At 41.7% G+C, this 18,382-nt stretch overlaps 1 long non-coding RNA gene across 1 annotated transcript in view; it reads right to left on the reverse strand.

Annotated features, from left to right (window-relative positions):
• LOC139076108 (uncharacterized) overlaps positions 1–18,382 on the reverse strand; it is a 262,266-nt gene that overhangs the window by 104,827 nt on the left and 139,057 nt on the right. Inside the window, exon 2 of the long non-coding RNA XR_011527381.1 lies at positions 13,049–13,136. This is a non-coding gene — a long non-coding RNA (uncharacterized lncRNA). The remainder of the gene's footprint in view (positions 1–13,048; positions 13,137–18,382) is intronic.

Here is an 18,382-nt window from a genome sequence, read left to right on the forward strand (position 1 = left end):
GGAAAAAGCATTCTGGGTGGGGTAGGCAATGGGAGTCTTGCAATGGCCATGAAATCCTTCATCCCAGAAGTGCTACCTGTCACTTCTGCTAGAACTGTCATATGGCTCCACGCAAATACACGATTGATAGGTGTTGACACAATACCTGTTGACCCATTGGCTAGAACTTGTCATACAGCCCCACACAAAGCACAGAGAGGGAGATAAGAAGAGTAGGGACATATGTTGGTGAGCTGCAGTAATGACTAACGTGATCATTTTGGAGAACAACTTTACAATGTGTTTTTAAAATAAAGGCCATTTTGTGGGGGCCAGCCTGGTGGTGCAGCAGTTAAGTGTGCACGTTCCACTTCAGTGGCCCAGGGTTTGCTGGTTCGGATCCCGGGTGCAGACATGGCACCACATGGCAAGCCATGCTGTGGCAGGCATCCCACAAATAAAATAGAGGAAGATGGGCACAGATGTTAGCTCAGGGCCAGTCTTCCTCAGAAAAAGAGAAGGACTGGCAGCAGATGTTAGCTCAGGGCTAATCTTCCTTGGAAAAATAAATAAAAAATAAATAAAAATAAAGGCCACTTTAAATCCATAGATTTTGACCCAGTAATTACACTTCTGAGAAGGTAGTCTAAGGAAATATCCCTAAGTGTCAATTAATAAATGGGTAGAAATTTTCACCCAAGACATAACACTAACCAAGATTGAGAGAACCGTTTGTCTCTTCCTGAGGCAGCCCAAGGTCCCCAACTACCACCCATTCCCTGAAAAAAACAAGTTATAAATGAGCTGTAAACAAAAAAGCAAGCAAGCCCATGTGCAAAGACAATGTTTTGTTTTTAATGATTGGGGCATTGATCAGCTCTGTTAATGCACTCCAGTTGGGAAATTCAAGTTGAAAATCCTCTGAAATAAGATAAGATGCTCATATTAATGGCTTCATCTCAGGCCCCGGGGTAGGTGCTTTGCCATAATTTTAACACAGGTTCATTTCAATTTCAGTAGCAACAAATCTCTTCATTTAGCCAGGTCTTCACTAACAATGGAAAGTAGATAATTACAGCAGATGAGAAGATATCTAAGCTGAAAAAAAGGAGGCTAATCTCACTGTAATTATAGGAATATATATATTTCTTTTAATAGAAAGGTCATTTAGCTAATTTGAGGCAAAGTTGTACTTACAATGATTTTTAAAGCAAGTCTAAGAGATCACTTAAGTGCTTACACCCTGGAGTCCGACAGGCCCGGGTTTGAATCCTAGATTTGCTCTTTAATAGTTACTTGAGCTTGGACAAATCACTTAACATCTCTAGATTTCTGTCTCCTTGCCTACAAAACAAAAATGAGTGGTACTTACACATATCTCATAATGTTGTTATAAAGACTGAGACACTGTGTGCCTTGTCTTTATAGATGGGGTGCATGATTAGTACTGATTAATGTTCTATGTCATTGCTGTTAGAGCTTATATTTGTCAGTCTTTATGCTTTACTAAGTACTTTCAGGCATGTCATCTCATTTTCAATATTTAATCCTGAGAACATTTACGTAATATAGAATGATACGTAGATATGCCTTCATATAAAGGAAAATATGATAAAGACAAGGAGAGAAGCAAAGGGTATCATATATCAGAGGGGGGAGCTACCATACTCAATTGTGGGAATATTGGCAAATATTCATGGAAGAAGTAATATCCAAACAGGAAGGATGGGTAGGGTTTCCATGGTAAAGGCTGTAAATGAGCAGAAAGATGATTTCAAGCGGAAGGATTATTATTACAAAGGTCCCACAAACGTGTGTGTTCAGGGAACAACGAGCGGTGCAGCCTGGAGACTTGTTCAGGAGCAGTGGGAAGTCAGACTGCCAAGATGGGGGCGGGGCTGTGCTGCTGAGAGCCTTGAATGCCAGGACAGAAAGCCATGTCTCATTTGGTAGTTTCAGGTGGGAAAGCCTTTAAGCAGACTGGAGCTAGGCTTACATATTTACTCCAACAACATTCCAAGACAGGAAGAATAAAACTGGAAAGGTGAGGAGGAAAAATGAGGATGAGGTGTGTGATGGGAAGGTACATGAAAGAAAGTGTGCTTGGGAGCAGGAGGGAACCAGACTAGAAGAGCAGAAAATTCTTCTTGGAGAATAGACTGATAGATGACGATGACGATAATGATGGTCGCTACCATCTACTGGGCACTTGCCCTGGGTCAGTCTCTGGGCTGAGTGCTCTACATCCACTTCTCATTTGATTCTCAAACAATTCTAAAGGATTAATTTCATTTTCCATCTCACCATGAAAATTTCATGATGAAACTGAGGCTCAGAGAAGGTAAATGAGTAGCCCAAAATCTCACAGCAGGGAAAGGTTGGAGTCAGAATGGAAGTCCAGTCAGACTGTGCTGTTCCACTGCACCTCACTTATCATTGGGGCAAGGAGTGAATGGAATATAGAAATGCTCCCTGGAACTATTATAATGGCAAAGGAACCCAAGCCCTTGCTTATTGGACCTAACTCCTGTGGCCTTATGTCTGCCCCAACCAACCAGACTGTAAACTCCTTGAGGGTGGAAATGCACCTTTGTTTGTATGTTTGCACCCCTTAACAGTACACTACACACTGTTGATTCATTTACATTTATTCCACAAATATTTAATTACTGCTTCTAAAGAGCCAGGCTCTGTGCTAGACACTAACGTTTGAAAAATGAAATAATAGGATACAAGAATGCAAAAAGCATGGTCATGGTTGCGACTAGATTGTAGGTTTGTAGGCATTTGTTATACTGTCCTACCACTTTTGTGTGCATTTGAAAATTTTTGTAATAGAAAGTATAAAAAAGAAAAGGGAGGAAGAAAGGATTCCACGGAAGGATTCTTGCCAAGGAACTTCCCGATGGTTCTTTGTTGCTAAACATAGCGAATACTGCTCTGTCCTCATTTTCCTTGACAGCTGTCTCCTTGAACAACTGAAAATACTTGTCAGACAAAGATGAGTCAGAGAGGTAGGAGGAAGCCAGCAGAGCATGGGTTAAGGAGCCCACACATTCTCCTGCTTTCTTTTTTCCTCTCCAGCTGCTGTTTCTCAGTAACCTTCCGCCGTCTCCTTTTCCTCCTTCCCTGCTTTAAATGCCAGAGTTGTGCATGTCTTCATTTATACCCTTGTTTTTTTCCTCAACTGGCTCATTCTTTATCCAAGTTCTCATCCTTTACCCAGACTTTCTATATCATCCATATGATTAAATTTTCCCAATTGAAATTACTAAACCAGTCTCTCTCCTGAGTAGTCTCTCTCAGATAGGAACCCAAATGCCTATGGGGTATACATTCTTGAATATTTCATGGTACCTCAAAGTCAAAATATCAGAATCACTCTCTTCATCTTCTTCCTTGTCCAGTTCCCGACTCATAACTGTTCCCCTTGCTGTGTTACTTAACTCAGAAAGGCGAAGTACCATGGACCCAAAGTCATCCAGAAGTCCAGTGAAATTGACCTCCTAAGAATCCGCTTAATTTATCCACGCCCTTTCTTCTATTTAGTAAACAATGGAAAGATGAATGATTGGAACTCAAGACATTTCCTCAAATGATTCATCCTAGAAAGCAAAACAAAACATAGACTTGAATATGATATTTCAAATATTTCTTTATATCCCAAACTTACTGAAAATGTTTTCCTTTAAAAGTTGAGTAAATGAATACAAACTTGGTTTATGACTGTGAGAATGTTCCTACTGGCACAGAATAAAAAAAAAAAATCGCTAGGCCCGAGAGGCTACTATATCAACACTGCAAGCTCTCAGTAGTGAACTCACTCCCCTCAAATGTAATCCAGGTCGACTGTATTTGAAGCTTGAGGGCTGGACCGGATTATCGAGAGGAAAGAGATATTATGGAGAAAACTGTGTTGAAACATCAACCATTCATGACCGCTGACTTTAAATAACTGAAATCTAAGTGTGTGGATGAGGTAGACCTGTCCCATAAGTCTTTGAAAAACAAACATTCCTCAAATAGTCACATACATCCTTTAAATTCCTCATCAATCCTACAGGGCCATGGGGGTAGTAGCACCCCCACCTTCCCTTCCAACACAGTGATCTCCAAGAATATTAGATTAGCTTCCTAAGGTGCTTTGTGTGATCTATCGGCTGGAATTTTTATTGCCACAATCCCCTGCATTGTATTAGCCATGCAAATGTCATCTGCTTACCTGACCAGCTTCTCCTTGCTCCACTCTCTACTTCACTTTCTGAATCCCTCCTTCTCTTTGATTTCTTCTTGAAGATCTGTACACATATTCACACTTCCCGCCCTCCCCACCCATGCCTACCTTTGCCTAGTTAATTTTTACTCATCTGTTAAAAAGTCTATTCAAATGTCAAATACACATGGACACATTTCCTGACTAGGTTTTATTTATATTGCGTACTCTTTCAGAGTTTCGTGTGCTTCTTTCACAGCAGTTCCCAAGGCTCTAATCACTTTTATGTTGCATCTTTAACATCTGGCCCCACCAGCAGGTGCGCTCCATGAGAGCAAGGACCATCTCTGTTATTATGCTCAGCAATGGCTCTCCAGCATCTAGCTGAATGCCCAGCATCGGGTGTGGTCTCATAAATGTTTGTGAAACAAATGAATAAACACATAACTTGACAAAAATGGAGATTTTTCAAAATCATCACAATATCATCAACCTAGAAAGTCTGAGTTATCAAATAACACCCATGAAGAAACTCTGGTTAGAGAACAGATGGGGAAAATAGAAACACGAAATGGTCTAAACTTTTTGCAAATGAAAGGAAAACCTTGACAAACCATACGCCTTAGAACTAGGAAGACAAATCCATTCGCACGCATGCTTTATCTTTCTGGAGGCTGTAGGCATTTGCATAAAAATGAATTCAAAATAAAAAAGAAGCTCTACTGTGAGCCATTAAATAAGAAGCTGAAACCTAATAAGGGAGTTTCAGAAATTATCATAAGCCAAACAAGGAGCCATTTTTTAATAAAAGGATTAGGCCCCAGACAATCCCAGAAAAATCCATGCAAGTTTTAACCATCACAAAAGGAGTACTGAACACTTGTCTCACAGAGGTTCATAGACTGGAAAGTACTCAGTGATCAAGAGAACTCAATAACCTGAATGGGGGTTTAGACCAGAGCTGCGATTCTCAATCTTAGCCTGCTTCAGAATCACCCAGTGGTTGGATACAGATTCTGGGCCCATCCGCAGTTTCTGATTCAGGAGGTCTGGGTGGGAATTTTACTTCTAACAAGTTCCTAGGTCATGCTCATGCTGCATGCTGGTTTGGGGATCATGCCTTAGCATTAACTAAAACTTTGGAATATAAAGAAGGAATCCTACGATGCTGGGAGAGGTGGAGGGCTGAACTGACCCTTCCCATCTTCTCTTATTCTATTATATAGCCCCCAAAATCCAATATGTTCCACCCCTTGGCTGCCCTATTTCACACCCTGAAATAAAGAGAGTATGCAGATCAAGCGGAGTCTCCTTAAAGGCTGCTTCTTATAGCCTCATCGTCTCCTCTTGAACAGAAGCTTCCTGGTCCACAGAGGGCCAGCACAAAACCACCCAAAAGGGACCTGATTCTTGGCATACTTTTATTTAAGATAGCAAAAATAGTTGCCACTTGTTAAATACTCTGCATGTGCTCATGGTGACATGCTAAGCACTATATATACGTACCTAAGTTCATACATACTACAACCCTGGAGCTATACAGAATCCACCCTCATTCTTCAAAGATTCTGCATATGCAAATTCACCTACTTGCTAAAATTTATTCATATCTCCAAAATCAATACTCAGGGTGCCGTCACAGTCACTTGTAGATATGCGCAGAGCAGCAAAAAATTTGAGTTGCCTGACACGCACATTACCAGCTAAGGTCAAACAAGGCGATGCTCTGCCTTCCTGTCTCAGCTCTCATATGTAAACAAGTATCCTTTTCTTTTCCCAGTCTATTTAGTATCACATTTCTCACAATTTCTTGGTGATTTCACTGCTTAAAATGACCCAACTGTACTGCTGACGCTGTCTAGTGTTCTCAAGTGCCAGAAGGGTGTGATACGCCTTACAGAAAACATCCCTATGTTAGGTAAGCTTCATTCAGGCATGAGTTATAGTGCTATTGGTCATGAGTTCAAAGTTAATGAGTCAACAATATATATTAAATAAGATGGCTTTAATCAGAAACAGACATAAAACAAGATTATGTACTGATTGGTTGAGCAAAATGTTGTGACCAGAGGCTCATAGGAACCTAACCCTGCAGCTCCCCAGGAGCCACATGTTCATATTCACTATTTCACTGTTTGCAGCAACTTTATAGACCATAACTACCATGAATAAGGAGGATTGACTGTACTTACTATAATACTGGAGGTATATTTTTTACTATTTTAAAAATAAGGAGATTGTAGCTTGAAGAGGTTAGAATATATGGCAACAAAGTAGCAGGGCCTGGATTCTAGCCTAGTCCAAAGCCCACATTCAACCATGCTAAGCCCCCACACACTGGAACAGAGGGGTTGCACATCATAATGGAAGGACTCTGGGTTCAAATCTGGGCTCAGCCCTGACTTGACATGCGGCAATTATCCCCCTGGCATCTGAATCTGAGTTTCTTTGTCCATAAAATGAAAATATTCATAATGCATGAATGAGTTAATATGTGTAACGTACTTAGAACAGAGCCCAGGTTAATTTCAAAACTAATGGTCTGTGGGATCAATATCAGACCCTACAGTTGGACCTACAAAATCAACCAAGCAGATAAGGAAATACCAGCCCAGCTAACAAATCAGGTCCTGAGGTTCAGGAGATTTATGTTCCCTGGGTATTGTGTCCCCACACAGATGGAAACCACAAAGGAAAAGTTATAGTTCTTTGCACATGGCAATGTATCATCTCTCATGAGGTTGCATGGCAGGAAGCACTCCGTGCATGGATTAACAAGCTCATTCTCTCCATAATAACCAGGCTTGAAATAATGCCATTTGTCAATTCTTTTAAATCTATGGCTTTGTAGTGCCTCTAAGAAAATATCAGTTTCCTAGTCCCTTCCTGGGTATAGAATAAGGTTTATTTCTATCTTCTGGAAAACCAACCATGTTATAAGGTATTGATTGCCATGTTATTGGTTCTCAATAATACTGAGAGGTATTCACTTAAAAGCAGAGGTTTGCACTTTTCTCTCTTGTTTTCTGAAGTATAGTATTATTGCCTTCAGTCTTGTAGGGCCATTTATCAGATTTAATAAAATAACACATTTAAAATGCTTAGCACAGTGCCTACCCAGGACTAGACCAAGACATAGGGTGTCCTATACAGGCTAGTTAATTAGCATTCCTTCAGATTACATTCTTTAAATATCTGCTTAACGTTTTTTCAGAAGAGATGCTAAATGCCACATTGAGAGGATGGAGAAGAGGACCCTGCTGGCCAGTGCTTCCTCTTGCAAGGAATTCAACTTTGGCCTCAGACTCACTGTAGAGCTGGGTTTATCAACACCAGAATTCTTGACATTTGGGGCAGGATAATTGTTTGTTGTAGGGAGGGGAGTGGCTGCCCTGTCCATTGTAGAATGCACAGCAATATCCCTGGCCTCCACCCACTAGAGGCCAGTAGCATCCTCCACCAATTGGGACAAGCAAAAATGTCCCCAGACGTTGCCAATAGTCTCCTGTGGGGAGGGGGGCAAAATTGCTCCCCTGGTTGAGAATTACTGCTCTAGAAAACCAGGGAAGGTGTTTACCTGATAAGCACCAATGTGACCATCCTGGTGTCTACTGATAGCTGAACTGTTTGGTCTGCATCCATGACCTATCATCTGTTCAATATTTCTAATATCAGCCCTATGAAGTTGAACAAGCCCCTTGAGGGTACCACTTTCCCTCATGGGCAAGTGACACATATGATAGGTTATGTGTACATATATGATCCAAGTGGTGCAACACATACAACACTCATTGCATGGGGACGTCTGGTAAACAGTTTCTCCTCTCATCTCACCTAGAGGTATGTCCCCCACGCTCCTTATGAACTGGCATCTGGGCATATGTCTGGCCTGCCCCTAAAGCTGCTGTGCCTAGCATATAGGAAGTTTGATAGACAACAGCTCTCACTTTTATTGTTAATATAAAATTTTACCCCAGATTTTTTAACCTGGTGCTTTCAATTCTGTTTGTTTTTTTTAAGCCAAATCCATCCACATAAAGAGAAGCCAAGAAAATATCATTTTCACCATCTTTTCAACATAAGAGCTCTGGTTGATACCCTTGCAATCTCTTGAAAAGTTGATGACAACATTTTGTTTCTAGGTGAGTACTTACAGTTCTTTCCTGTTCTGTGCAGGCACAAATACATGGTGCATTCTGATTCAAACCATATCACCGGTGCCGATTTTCCCCATGCTCTTCACAGGCTAGACCTAAGAATGTTGGATTAGAACATGAAGCTAGCACCACTGCCTCTCAAAGTACTTTGAAACATCATTTCAGATGTAGCTCAGTGCTTCAGGAAACTAAGAGCATAAATGCCTTCACCATAAATAACAGCAAGCAAGTGCCATGTGGCTTAACAACTGCAGTGTGGTTACATACCACATCATTAGCCCTTGCATTAAACACCCTGATTAACAAAGGAATGAGGCTGCCTCCACTTTGGAATTTTAGCCAACAGTGTCAGCAACACAGCCAGGAGCTGGGGTGACACCAGAAGTCAAACAAGCCAAAACCTGGCCCCCAAAAATAGTTTGATCCTTCACCATACAAAACTTACAAGCAGTATAGCTTCTAGCTTCAGCAAAAATCACAAAGATAATACTGCAAATATTCTCATCTAGTCAAATGCTCATTTAGCTCTGCGGGAAAAAGGAGCCCTCTCAGAAGAGAGGTGACAGCTGTGCATATTCCTTCCTTGGATGAACTTTCTTTTGTTACATTTATTAGAGTCTTATATAAAATCACCTTTCCTGGAGAAAAAGAAAGAAAGAAACTCAAGAGGTTAAGGTTCAGTCACATAAAAAGAGACAGTCGGCATGGTAGAAAAAGATCTGTTTTAATAAGAGTTGGCCTTCATATAGACAGTATCTCCATGAGCCGGGCATAGTCTAAAAGGAGCTCACAAATTAACGCATTGCTTTATCATCACCACCCAGGTGATAGACGGGTCCTAGTAGCTTCCCTATTTCACAGGTAAGGAAACAGAGGCTCGCACAGCTTGAGAAACTTGACCAGCTAAGTGGTGGAACTGGAATTTGAACCCAATAAGAGTGTTCCAAAGACCACGTGCTTAACCACTGCCATAAATTGCTTGACAATTTGAGTCCTGATCTCAGATACGAAGGCTTATTCACAGCAAACATTGTCGATAGCAAAGTTACTGGCTATTCAACCTCGAGAGAGTTTCAACTTTTTGAAATTTTAGCCTCCTAATCCATAAAGTGGGAATAATGACAATCCCTATATCAAGAGATGATACACATAAAAATTCTATACAAATATAAGCACAATTAGTGTCAAGACTTTACAGGATTTGGGGGGACCTCGCTTTTCTGAACAGCAAAGCACATACTACCAGAAATATTTTGTGACATGAGAAACTGTGCGTAACCTACTTCAAAAGGAACAAAGCTGAGCACAAAAAATAATTATGTATACCTTGATATATGTAAATACTTACACGACAGTATGTATAGACACAAAAATTATGTTATGAAATTTTATAAAAATTGTATCTTATATAAATATACACATATCCAGATGTATATGCAGACAAACATATCTGTGTATTTACATACACAACCACTATTCATACCCTTTTTAAGGCTGGAAGAGCAGAAGGGAAAATATTAACTGTAGTTATCTTGAAATGGTGCCTTTATATTTTCCAAACTTCCTGCACTGAAAAGATGCTCTATAATTAGAAACAAAACCAGAAAATATTAATTTTTAATTTATATTTTATGCAGGTAACATGAAGTCTTCTGTGAAACTGTCTATTCTTAAATTAGAAAATCTGGGTAATATTGAAGCCACAGACACCCCCATTTTAACACGGGGGTGAGGAGCAAGTCTCACAGTTATTATCGTGCTATCAAAACCAGTGCCATCTTCCCAGGAGAAACACAATTTCACTGACCTGGCAATATGGTGAAGCGCTCTGCCCTGGGATTCTACTATATTTGAATTGGCCTGGCTCTTGAAGGAACTTGTTCTGGTTGCAGGAACTGATCTTGGATCATTATCAGAAAGCAGTTTGCTCCTCATCCCTTTGCAGAAGTAGGTCTGAAATCTCAAAGTATTCTTGCCTGTTCATTTTTCTCTGGCTTAAAATAACCCTTGAATTGATGAAAACCATAATGTGCATTTTCAGCATCCTGTCTTCCCCTACTGCAATGTTTCGTTCTTCCTAGAGTACTGCATGAGTCAGATGACATCCTTCCTCAACTGCCTCTCATGGCCCCCTTCTCTGTCAAATCAGGTCTGCAGCTGTCTCAAGGGCTTCCAGAATCTGGTTCCAGCTTGCCTTTCCAGTCTCGTTTCCTACTGCACCCGCATCGATACCCTACGTGGATTTCCCACCACTTTCGAGTTGTGTTCCATCGTCCCTCAACCCCCTGGCCTTGTTTATTGGTGGTCCCTCCCCTTGAAATGTCCCTTCTCCTCTACACTTCAGCCTGTAAAAATCCTGCCCAGTCTCCAAGGCCCAGTTCCATTGCTGCCCTCTCCATGAAGCATCTTAACTCCTCCCCGAAAGGACCTTCTTTTCCCTCCTTTGAGCCCCCAGCACTTTTTGCTGGTTCTTTTCTTAAAACATTCGCTTCTCTACTTCATACTGCAGGGAGTAATTAGATACCAGGACATCCAAATTTTCCCCAAAAACAGAGCCTACAATACAGCAGGTCCTTGTTGAACTGAACACAGCCAGAAAGTAAATAGGATAGGCTAGCATTTATATAGGACGTTAATATACAAAGTGCTTCCATGTACATTAGCCCAAGTCATCCTCACAATCTCACGTGACAGATGTCACCGACATTATTAGCCCCATTTTGTAGATGAAGAGACCAAGGCTGACCTTAGAATTTGCCAGTGGTGTCACTCCCACATAGATCTGCTAACATTTTACTCCAAAACATTTCCTTGTTTGTGCTCCCTGGCTGTCCACCCACCATAATTAACCTTCTTCTTGGAGAGGCTGCCCTGTGTTGGCAGCTTCCCCTCACTAATGAGTCCCCAGAAGGAAGGTTACAAAGTGCTCCCTGTGACTGCTGGAGCCAAGTTGGCAGAAAAGCCACAGGTCCCTGAAGCTCACACCTATTAGAGTGGCTGTGAAGCCCTCCTGGCCTGGCCTGTCTTATAATTCACCTGACATTCCCTCTTGCTTTCAAGTCTCCTTTCACAGTTCCAGGGGTAACCCACACGGAGCCTGCAGGGGAGGCTGGCTGCTGGGAGCAGGGCCAGTCAGAGCTCTGAGCAAACAAGTCAGCTTCAAGGAGACAGAGTTTCCTCTGCTGCTCACCAGCCTGTTCCTATCATTCTGATCTAGAAATCTTGCAAATTGCAGTTGCTCCTTTGGGTTGAAGACTTACAGCAATCATTCATTCAACAAACTTTATTTAGCCCCTGCTACAGGACGGGGATTATCCTGCGCTCTGAAGATTCAGTTACGAAAAAGACAGACACGTACCCTGACTCACGGAGTGGTGTTATCTTTCCAGAAAACCCTCCCTCACACACGACCATGTGTCAGCTCGAACTGCTGTAACAAAATGCTATAGACTGGGTGGCTTAAGCAACAGATATATATTTCCCATGGTTCTGGAGGCTAGCAGTCCAAGGTCAAGGTTGCTTGTGAGAGCTCAATTCCTGGTTTGCAGACAGACATCTTACTATATCCTCACATGGCGGAGAGAGAGATCACCTCTCTTGTATTTCTTCCTATAAAGGCACTAATCCTGTCATGGGTCCCCACCCTCATGACCTCATCTGAATCTAATTACTTCCCAAAGACCCCACCTCCAAATACCGTTACGTTGGGGTTTAGAGCCCCAACATAAGAATGTGGGGAAGACATAAACATTCACTCCATAGCACCATGCCCCCTAAGAAGGTGCTAAAACATTGACACTCCCTCACAAACCCCAGCAAACTACCCCTTAGTAACAGGAGTCCTCTGTTAATTCACTTATTTAGTTGTCCAACAAATATTTATTGAAGATATACTATATGCCACACACTGTGCCATTTCACCTAACTGCGCTTAAAGAAAAATAATGGCCAGCCCATTTAAGGTGTCACATTTTCAAATCTGAACTTTCCTAAAGAGTGCTGGTTTTATTCTCCTTTCCTGTGTTATCTTGCTGTTTAAAACCAAAGAAGCGTTCTCTCAATACTTCACGTCCCAGGGTCAGGGATAGAACCAAATGAACTAGAAATGCATTCATGCATTCGTTCGGTCAACAACACCATTAGCCCCAGCATGACTCATTGAAAATGTAAGGAGGAATAAAATCTCATCCAATGTGGGCCCCTCTCAAAGGAAGGAGATGAGTGTCCGTGGAGGGAAGACAAACTCCATCATGTCCCCTTGTTCCCAGGGCAGACTCCTGAGCCTTCCCCCGTGACGATTCTGACTCAGTGGGTCTGAGACAGGGCTCCAACATCTGCACAGCTCACGAGCTCCTGAGCTGATTCTAATGCAGGTGGTGAAGGACTGACAACTAAGCCAGGGCTCAAAAGAGGAGTGCTCATCAGATAGAGCACTCCTGGATGAGGTACTAGAGTGTTCCAAAAAAATAAATCTATATGTGTGTGTGTGCGTGTGTGTGTATACACACTTTTATTATGATGGTAAACCATCTGAACATTCTCAGTATCTAGACTTAGTACTAAGGAACAAGAAGGATATATATTATATTATATATATCATATACATATGATACAGATGAAAGATGCTAAAAGGGACAGATCTTAAAGCTGAAGACTTCTGTCAGGAGAAGAGATATACACCCCAAAAGGTTTATCTTACCTGTCACTGTGCCTTAACTTGTCTACAGAGAGAACTCCTGGGGTGAAAGGCCAGTTTAATTTCACCTCTTCATTCCCAGTCTCAAAACCTTGAGGGAGAAAGGAGGTGGTAAAAGAGGGTTGGTTGATGTACAGCATGTTGACATGCTAATGGCCTGACACTGCACGCCATTTCACACAGGCTACTCAACAGCCCATAGGTATTAGAACCCAGTTACTCTCAAACTGAGCTAAATTTACAGTAGTACCCTGGGGACAAGTCTATAAGGGGTCAATAACTCACACTGGACCTCAGAAGTCTCCTGCTAGAACCAGCTGTCTCTACAGAGAATAGGAGTTGTTTACTAGAGAGCCCATGACTTGCTTAAGGCCTGTGTTGATCCTTGGCACGAAAGACTCTTTCCGTTGCCTTTGCAATCCCCAACAGAAATTGATTCATGCCAATGAGTATTAATTCACTTTCAAATCATCTGGATTCATAGCTAGGTAATTTATCTAGTATAAATCTCACCTGATGTGAATTTGTCATTATAAACCACAGTTCTAGCCAATCTTTACATTTTCTACCTTGGGTACCCATGGAGCAGGAAAATAAATATATTCTGAATCTTCCCAGTGAACAAATTTACTGTTATCATTTCTCTGATATACTTTTTCCCAATTGATCACTGGATAATGGATAATTTAATTTTCTTTTAAACAGACATGCTCCTATAATAATTTCGTTACTAGAAATAATTAGGTACATTACAGCCTCTTTTAAATAGCCTTAGGTAGTACTTCCAAATATTCTATTCAAATATACTTCTACAAGAACACCTGTGCAGAGGATCCATAAATAATACTAGGAAAACAGAGACTTTGGGACTTTGCAGCTGTTTTCACATTACAATGAGAAAGCAACAAAATAGCAGACAATTTATCTTTAACTCTGATTAATTAGCCACACTGTATTAAGGGCAAGCCCTTAGGTAAAGGAAGGAGACAAGATGGGCAATTAGGAGTCTCTCCACTTAAAAAAAAATCCCAGCCTACTTCTTCACACGTGTCAGTTTGGTTGGTCATGGACCAAAATCCTAAGTTAATAGACACTGAATAAGTGCTTGTATAAAGGAAACCTACACATCCAAAAGGTATTGACTGGTTAAAAAAAACTGCTTAGTCATAAAATCAGAAGGAGAAGAGTTCTTAAAATGGGAGACTCAAGTTCCCGGCCAAAGACCAAATCCAGCCACTGACTTGTTTCTTTTTTAACATGGGCACCTTGCAGTGGGCATATGCACTCCAGCTCTCCACCTGCCCCATGACTCTCTACTTTCTGACACATATAAATTCTTGCATTTCTGCTATCGCTCTGGCCCCTGAAGACATCTGAGAAGTTGTGATCCTGCTTTAGAAATTACCTAGGCAAGATTAGGTGCCAGCAACCAAGCTCATCATATTTTTTGCCACCTTAGGATCCCAGAAAGGGAGAAGAGGGAAGGAACATATAACTGAAAGTCTGGAGCAAGAAGCTAATGGTGGATTTTCAAATATTGGTGGAGATAATAAATAAGTGCCCCCTGGACCACTCTCCCATCCTCTCCCCCTTCACCTCAAACTCTGAGCTGCTGATTTGTGGATTCTCCCTTATGTTTAGCTGAAATGTCCTCCTAGACATTAATAACTACCTTCGTATATCTTGAGTTTAAAAGCACCTAGCTTTATCCTCACTGACGGAGTGAGAAATTAAATCCCTAGAAAGATTGAGTTTGGGTCCGGAATGTCTTCTCCAGATGTGACTTTCTGTATTTGTGTTATGAACACAAACTCCCTGTGGTGCAGTAAACCCTAATTCACAAGGAGTTCATTCAGACACCATTTTGGGAGTAAGGATATAGCAAGAAACAAGTACAAAGGCCCCAGTGTAAAGACATTTAGTTAGAAAAACACATGACTTCAGGATAATTTCAGAAAGTAGGTGCCATAAGAATAATGGAATGAGAGAAAGGAGAACAGGGCCACCAGAGATAGAGACAGCCTCTCTAAGGAAGGGAAAATTAGACTGAAATATGAGTGATAAGGAGAAGCCATCCATTCAAATATCTGGTGGAAGAACATATGCAAAGGCCCTGTGGTATGAACTAGATGGATACTTTTGGGAACAGGATGAATGCCAGTGTGACTGGAACTTGCGAGTAAGTAGAAGTGTGAATGGGGATGACATCAGAGAAAAAGGCAGGGGTAGATCCTATAGGGTCTGGCAGGCCATGATGAGGAGTTTGGATTCTGTTCCAAGTGCAAGAGGAAGCCAGTTAGAAAATGCTAAGCAGGGTGGGGATGGGAAGCATGATTGAATTTACATGTCATGAGATCCCTCTGGCTTCTGCATGGAGAATCCATTGTAGGAGAAAAATAGACTGCGGGGAAGGCCAGTTGGGAGACCTGCAGTTGTGCAGATGAGAGATGGTGGTGACAAGGACTAAGGTGGCAGCAAGAGAGCTGGAGAGAAGTGGTCAGACTCTGGATATTTTTGGTGGTGGAATCAGCAAGACAGCCTGACGGAGGGGTTAATACCATTCTGTGTTACCCATCTCCTTCCCAGAACCCTTTTAGGCATCGACAGAGCGGTGACCCTGGGTCTAACCAAGAGTACACTCCCTGTTTACGGCGTGTCACTCCCCACTGCTGAACTGGAGCTGACAGTTAGCACAGCCACCAGCCACATGACGAAACCTCAGACAGCGTGCGGTAGACGAGTTGGGTGATAGACTCAGTCCCGCAGATGACTCTCCATATAATCTCAAGCCCTGACTTTCTCCTGTCTGAGGTTCCGGTATCTCTTTTGCAAAATGAAGCTACTGAACTAGATAACTGATAGGGTTCCCTAAGGGCACTGGCACACGAGGAGCCATAATCCATCACAGACATCTCTCTCTGAAGCCACAGCTGTCTAACAATATGATAGCCAATGTTTATTGGGCATTTACTATGTGTCAGGCAGTGTGCTAGGGGCTTTTCATGCACTGTTTCAATTTTCATCTCAACACAATGAAGGAAGTAGGCTTGCCCACATTTAACAGATAAGACAATGAGACAGAGATGAAATAAGTTGCCCAAGGATAGCAGCCAGTAAGAGGATAAGCTTGGATGTAAACACAGACAATAACTCAGGCTTTCAGTTTATAGCCACCTTGATATAATGCCTCCCAATAAACAGGAAGCCTCTTCCGTCAGACCTCGCTTCACATCCTGTCTCTCAGCCATCACGTTTCCTTGGCCTATGTTTTCCCTTCTACAAGGCAAGCATCTCTACCTTGCTCAACCATTCTTCAAATCCTAAGCTCCTCATTGTCCTCCCCTTCATAGGATGCTCTCTGGTTCTGTGTCTCTCCTTAAAATGTGGCACCAATACATGGACACAGTTCTCCATGTGTGGCCCAACCATCACAAAGTTCTCCAAGGTTATTCCTTTCCATTGCACAGACATTAATTTCTTAATATACAGCTTAAGATTGCACTATTATTTTCTTCTGGTTGTATACAAAATATCGCATAGGGAATTTCCAGTTAGACAGTAAAGGGTTATAGGTCAGCAAATGGGCACCAAAACCAAGAAGCCTGTGTTCAAGTCCAAGCTATGCTATTTATCAGCAATGTGGCTTTGGGTAAGTCATTTAAATCATCTGAATCTCCTCTCTCCATCTGTGCCAGGGGAATAATAAGATCTCCTCTGTGTGATTATCGTGAGGATCAAATGAGATCACCTAGGTACAAGACTTGATATAGTTCCTAAAACCTTAAAAATTATAAATCTTAGCAAATTATTGTTTTTATGGGTAAAAGACTAAATTGAATGGCATGGGATGAGACACAGGGAATCCCAAGACCCCAAATGACAGAATATTGCACAAGAAACAACATTACCTAACTCCAATGACTGATTCACAAACCTGAACCTACCCATCACAAACACCACACTGGTTAAAAATGCTGACACTGCTCGGATCTAACACTGTTCGGCTTCACCAGTTATACAGCTGTGAAATCTTAGACAACTTACTAGATCCCTCTAAGCTTCATTTCCTTCAGGGTAAATGGAAATGGCAGAATACCTTACTGGTTGCATGGTGTGAGAAGGACACTAAATAATATACGCCAAATGATCACCACATTGCCCGGCACATGGTGAGGGCTCTATGAACAGTGGTGATAAGCACACCCCCTTTCAATTGACACATATTTATTAGGCACCTTCTCTGAGTCAGGTGTGGTTCTAGGAGCTCAGAAACAGCAGTGAATACATTCCCTGCTCTCATATTTACATTCTAGTAGAAGAAACTGACAATAAACAAACAAATATGCCAGGTGGTGATAAGTGCTAGGGAGAAAAATAAAGCAGAGTAAAGGGATGGAGAGGCATGGAGAGCTACTTTACACAGGTGATCGGCGAAGAGTTCTCTGATTACTGGGAAGTATCCCCAAGAAGAATTCTGCCCCAGTCCTATTTTGAAGTCAGGAGGGGAGAGATAAACGGCTCTATCCTCGCACCTTAGTTTGAGCTAACTCATTTTTTATAGAGGTTCGTGTTAGCACAGCTTGTTAACAGTCAAAAGATAATTTCCATTTGGTAACACTTTAATGAATAAAACATTGCCAAGACGAGCAAGCTGAATGTGATCCGCTGGAGGCTGCACACAGAGCATCAGAGATGAAAGGCGCTGACCCTGAGCCGCCACTGCAAGAGAAGCAAAGACAGCACATGTGCCCAAGTACTTAGGAAGAGAAAGACGTTTCCCTAAGTGAATAACACACCCTTGATCTACTGTTCCATTTCAAAAGTAGCTGTGCTTTTTTCAAATGAGCCAAAAATAAATTAAAAGGAAAATGGACTCCACTGAAACATCTCGAATTAGAAATCTTTTCATATTGAGGTCTTCCATGCCTCTGGCATTAGAAAGTTGGGAGAGTGGAGCTAATCTCAATCTTTTTCTTTTGCTGTATACTCAGCTTATAAGAGTCTTCTGAGATACCTGTGACATTGGCATTGAAATCAATCTGGCAGGCATTTATTGATCTCCCACTATATACCAGGATACCACGATAGAATATGATCCTTATCAAGAACAAGCTCACAGTCAAGTAGAGCAGACAGCTGTATAAACAAGTAAATAGAGTCCGGTGGGATGAGTGAAATAATGGAAGTTTGCATAAGGTACAGGAAGGAAATAAGGGAGAGAGGCATCGAAGAATGCTTCCTGGAAATGGCAAATGAATTAGGTTTTGGAAAATGTTAAGTGGGCAAAATGGGCAAGAAAATCATGCCAGACAGAGGCAACAGCATGAACGGAAACAC

Source organism: Equus przewalskii, chromosome 15 (assembly GCF_037783145.1).
Source record: "Equus przewalskii isolate Varuska chromosome 15, EquPr2, whole genome shotgun sequence".
In the NCBI taxonomy this organism is placed as follows: domain Eukaryota; kingdom Metazoa; phylum Chordata; class Mammalia; order Perissodactyla; family Equidae; genus Equus; species Equus przewalskii.